Source organism: Pediculus humanus, genomic scaffold, assembly GCF_000006295.1.
Source record: "Pediculus humanus corporis 1103172108318 genomic scaffold, whole genome shotgun sequence".
NCBI classification, from domain to species: Eukaryota; Metazoa; Arthropoda; class Insecta; order Psocodea; family Pediculidae; genus Pediculus; species Pediculus humanus.
In genome coordinates, this window is record NW_002987887.1 from 759,277 (window position 1) to 765,141 (window position 5,865).

A 5,865-nucleotide genomic window follows, 5' to 3' on the forward strand; every position below is an offset into this window, starting at 1 on the left:
TAACTTGCCGACATTTAATTAAAATCATGGGGGAGGGAGAGGGGGAGAAACTGTCATTGATAATTATTAAACGGTATACGGTGGGGGTGGGGGTGGGGCAGTTGAAATAATGCAACGAGAAAGAGAGAGAGAGAGAGAGAGAGAGAAATCAATATCGCGATAATATCGAAATGACGGTAAAGAGTAAGGGGGAAGTTTCGGAGGGAGGTGGTAGGAGCGAAGACAACAACCATCGTCAGACAACAAAAACAAAACAAAAATAACAACAAACAAAAAAAAAAAAAAACGAAAACAACCAACCACACCCTTTAATTGCTTGAAAACATGCAGACATTTTTTTTTTTTTATATTTATTTATTTATTTTTTTTTTGACTGAGAGCCATCTTTTTTTTTAATATATTTATTTTTTTTAAAAAAAATGCGTGTGCGTGAGTGCGTGCGTGCGTGATAAAGTTAATAAGTAACGAGCACGAGTTTATTATTATTATTATTATTATTTCTATATTTAGAAACACAAAACCGTTCGTTCGATCAGCTGATTTTTAATTTTTTTTTTTTTTTTATAAATTACAATTATTTTTAATTAACGATCCGTGCAGTTTTTTTTTTTTTTTTTTTGTTTATTACGTTCCGCGGGTAAGTGTGTGCGTGTGCGTGTGCGTTGTCGTCCAACCGTTCATCCGTTCAAATTTAAAAAAAAAAAAAAAACGAAAGAGAGAGAGAGAGGGAGAGAAAGAGATTCGAAACGATTTGGCTTTAAAGGTTTTCTTTTCTCTTTCCTTTTCGTTCTCTCTCTCTCTCTCTCTCTCTCTCTTTTCATTTTCTCTCTTTCTCTCTCTCGTTTTCTTTTCAATTCGAACGGGCTGATGACCGAGTTTTAAACGATCGTAATAATTAGCTTATTTATTGGAAAGGAAAAGCGAAAGAAGGAATGATAAAGTGAATGATAAAGAGCGAACGTCTTATTGAGGCCAATTTATGATTTTTTTTTTTTGCAAGTTAATAATAATAATAATAACTTGGTTTTATTTTATCCCTTCCCCCCTCCCCCCGTTCGTGTTTGAATCATGTCAAGGAAAAAAAAAAGGATGGCGTTCGTGATGGGAACGCGTTTGAATGAAGCCCGCGAAATTTACTTTGCGTATTTTTATTTCGATTACGTCACGCGTAGTTGAAAATTTCGGTTCGTTTCTTTCTTTCTTTCTTTTTATTCGAGGGACCTGAATATGTCGAACGTGATTTGACACGTACCTACTTGCGTGAGAAACAACCTTGTTTTCTCCATTTTTCCGCTCTCCCGTCACGCCTCTCGCCCACCTCCCCCCCTTGCGATGCCTCGGCCATTTAATTTTTTTATTTTCGAACGCCTGTCGAGAGAGAGAGAGAGAGAGAATATATTTTTTTTTTTTGTCATATTGTATGTAATAATACGAATATGGAAATCTGGAACGAGTGTCGTTAGTTGACGAGAGAGAAAGACTAAACAATGATGATTAGGATGGAGGAGGAGAGAAGGGAGGGGAGGGGAAAGCAGTAATAAATAATAGTAGTAATAATAATTTAAAAAAAAAAAAAAAATTTTTTTTAAATCGATTAAAATAAAACCCACGCGGTAATTTTATTATTATTATTATTATTACTATTATTATTATTATTATTTTATTACCATTTTTATTATTATCATTATTATTGTTGTTGTTAATAATTTTATATAAATTTAAAAGTGAAATCTTTTTAAGTCATTAGCACCGTTCGGTGATGGTGGTGGTGGTGGTAGCGGTGGGCGTTTCCCGATATTTATGAAGTTTTTTATTATTATTATTATTTTTTCTTAATGTCTCTCTCTCTCTCTCTCTCTCTCTATCTCGTCTCTGTGTTTGACGAGGTGGCGTAGGCGAAATTTTACTACTACGTATTTCGTGTTCTTAAAAAAAAAAAAAAAAAAAACGGTTGTGCTATTGTTTCTGTTCCGTAATAAATTTCCCTCCCCTTTCCCTCCGTCCTCTCTTCTCCTTCTTCCTCCCTTTCCCTCCGCCTTCTTTTGATTCATTAAAAACATAAGAAGTGTCGTAGTCGCTCGCGTCATCATCATCATCAACAACAACAACAACAACAACTCCCAATGTTTAAGGTCGCGATAGAATGGGTAGGTAGGTGATAGATTAATGGAAATAATGTTATGGTAGGTTATGGTCGCACTGTGAATGGTTATCGTAGGATGTGGATGATGGCTGTAGAAGAGGCCGTAAAAATGGGCCCTCAATCTCTCTCTCTCTCTCTCTCTCCTCCCCCTCTCTACCTAACGTGAACAATAACAAAAAGGGTTTTGTAAGTTTTTAAGGCCGATTTATTTATTTATTTACTTAGCGCGGCGTAACGATGGATAATTCTTTGTTTTCCCATTTTCTACGTATCATCTTTTTAAAAAAAAAAAAAAAAAAAAAAAAAGATGAAGGTGATGATGATGATGATGATGATGATGATGATGAGGAAAAAAAATGCATAAGCGTTCATCAAGTGTCGGTCAGTGCACTTTGGATCTCAGCCAGAGTTTTTTTTTTTTTTTTTCCTTCTAATTTCATTATTATTATTATTATTATTATTATTATTATTATTATTATTATTAATAATTTCGAATACGTTTTATTCTCGCTATTTATCCTTTCTTTGGGCAAGGCAAGTCGGAACGGATTTTCCGCTCCCCCCCCCCTTCCCTTCCCCCGGGATTCGGTTCGCGTATTCGCGGATTCGGTTATTTAGCAAAAAAAAAAAAAAAAAAAAAAAAAAAAATTGAACGCCTCCGTTTGACTCGTTCGCTTACGTTTCCCTCCGTCCACTGCCCCCCCTCTCTCTCTCTCTCTCCTCATCGTATCAGTTTAAAAGAATTGGGACGTGTTAAATTTTGGATTTTTTCCTTTAGGTTTCCCCCTCCCTCCCCCATTTTCCCGGCCCCCTCCCTCGTGTTCGAGAACTCTTCGTCGTGTTTGAATTTCTTCAGAGAGAGAGAGAGAGAGATAGAGAGAGGGAATGTTTGTGTGACCACGCGAAAAGTTTTGTTTGTAAATATTTGGATGAAAAAATGGCTTCTCTCTCTCTCTCTCTCTCTCTCTCTCTCTCTCTCTCTTTCTCTATCTCTTCTTTCTCTCTCTCTCTTTCTCTCCGATTTTTCATTTAATGCCCTTATATTTCATCCGTTTAATTAATGAATTCGTGCAAGGGTATATGACTAAGTCATGACACGTTGAAGAAGGTTAACAACTATCGCATGGAGAAAGTCGGCAAAAGAACTCGTGGTCGTAAATGTCGTAAAAGGGTTTTGTTTGTTTGTTTGTTCGTTTGTCTGTTTGTTCGTTCGTTTGTTTGTTTGTTTTTTTATTTTATTTTATTTTATTTTATTAGGGTATAAAAAACTTGAGTGCGTTTGCATTTTATTCGATGCTACACGAAAAAAATGGGAGAAAAATTCTATTAAAAAAAAAAAAAAAAAAAAAAAAGCAGAAGAAAATTTATTGTCGTCGTCTTTTATTATTATTATTATTATTAATATGATTATCATCATCATTTTTTCGTTTGATAAGTAAATAAAAAAAAAAAAAAAACAGGAGTCGAGTGGTATTAAAAAAAAAAAAAAAAAAAGAAATTACGAAAGGAGTTTGAAGGAGTTTTTGTTCGTTTAAGAAAAAGAAAAAAAAAAAAAAATTGCGCTGTTGTAAAAGAGAGAGAGAGAGAGAGAGAGAGAGAGAGAGAGAAAGAAAAGCTTCGAAAGTTTTCTAGAAAGTTTTATATATATATATATTATATTTTTCAAATGCTCTTATCGCAGACGGTTGAGATTTTTTCCATTTTTTTTTTTTTTTTTTTTTACAAACATTTAAAAAATGAATTTTATTCGATTCGATTCGAGAACATTTATTACTACTTTAAACCATCTAAGAATTCCAGAAAGGAAAAAAAAAAAAAAAAAAAAAAAAACGGTAATCGATAATTCCATGGCAACGTAAACTTGGCAACACGGTAGCTTGGTAACACTTCTTCTTCTTCTTCCTCTTCTTCTTCTTCTTCTTCTTCTTCTTGTACGCACGTGGTGGAAAACGAAAAAAAAAAAAAAGGAAAAAAAGGAAAAATGGGGGAAAAAAAATGGGTTCGCGAACCGTTTTTAACGATACCTCCTTTACCTTTATAATAATAATAATAATCATCATTTACTTCGTCGTTATTACTATTATTATTATTATTATTATTATTATTATTATTATTATTATTATTATTATTATTATTATTATTTTGTTTTTTACCAGGGGATAATTATACGGTTGTGACTATATATGTTGTTTGTACGTACGCGCCGAGGTACCACCAGATGGTGGTGATTTACATTAATTTATTATTATTATTATTATTATTATTATTATTATTATTATTATTATTATTATTATTATTATTATTGCAGTAACGTAACGATCGCCTCTTGTCGTTTTTTTTCTTACCGCGATATCCGTTCCCCCTCTGCCTCCCTCCCTCCCCCTCCCCACTTTTTTTTTCCTCCCTCGATGGCAACGATTATAGAAATACATGTAGGTGCGTGTGCGGGTGCGTGTGCGGGTGCGTGTGCGTGTGCGTGTGCGTGTGCGTGTGATTCATCGAGCGACGTCAAGTGTAATTTTTTTTTTTTTTTTATCAATTGTTATGAAAATGATAGGGTATAGGGGAGGGGAAGGAACGAAAGGAAAGAGACGAAAGTCTGGCCAGACTGCGTGTCTGTTAGAAATCCTCGGACGAAATCTTCCCTACTTTCCTGGTTTAGTTTTCGGGATTACGTAGAAATTTCGTAAAAGTTCCGGGAAAAAGCAGTGTGTCTTTCCCTTCTCTTCCGCTTCCCCCCGCCTCCCATCAATCAATCGACCCGATCGCGAAGTAAACGAATTAATATTATTATTATTATTATTATTATTGTTGTTGTTGTTGTTGTTACATTTTGTTTTGTTGATAATAATGATAACGACAACGTTGGTGGCGTTTGATTCTCCCCGGCATCCCAATTCAAAGGGAAAATAATAATAATAATAATAATAATAATTGTTATTACGTCATCGTAACACGCAGGGGGTTTTATTATGTTCCGATCGTCGTAACTATTTTCTTATCAATGATAAAAGGTAAATAAGTTTGTTATTATTATCATCATCATCATCATTATTATTATTATTATTATTATTATTATTATTATTATTATTATTATTATTATTATTATTATTATTATTATTATTATTATTACGATTACTATTTGTTCCTAGTAAAAAAAAAAAAAAAAAAAAAAGTTTTGTGTCGGGTGCGTGTGTCGCGTGGAATTTTATAATTTATTATACTCGGAAGAAAAAAGAAAAAAAAGAAATTTGGATTCGTAATGAAATAATAATAATAATAATAATACTAATACTAATAATAATAATAAAAAAATGGCGTAGGACGGAATGAAAAGAATCACGAATCGTAAAAATATATACATTCGTTCTGTTTTTCGTGCGAGTTTCCCCACACCCCCGTTTTGATATTATTATCATCATCATTATTATTATTATTATTATTTACCTTGAATGAAATTGACGTAGACGGATTGGTTTTTATTTTGATTTTACGGAGAAAAACGACGACGGGGAGGAGGGGGGTGGGAAAAGAAAAGAAAAAGAAAATGGCGATTTTCGGTAAAAAGTAGTTTCACGTTCAAGGAAAAGGTCTAGGTTTGGATATCAAGGTCGTTTTGCGATAGCATTATTAAAATAATAATAATAATAATAATAATAATAATAATAATAAACCGGTCGGACGAAATGCCAATGACAATGGAATCGGTTTTGGTACTACGG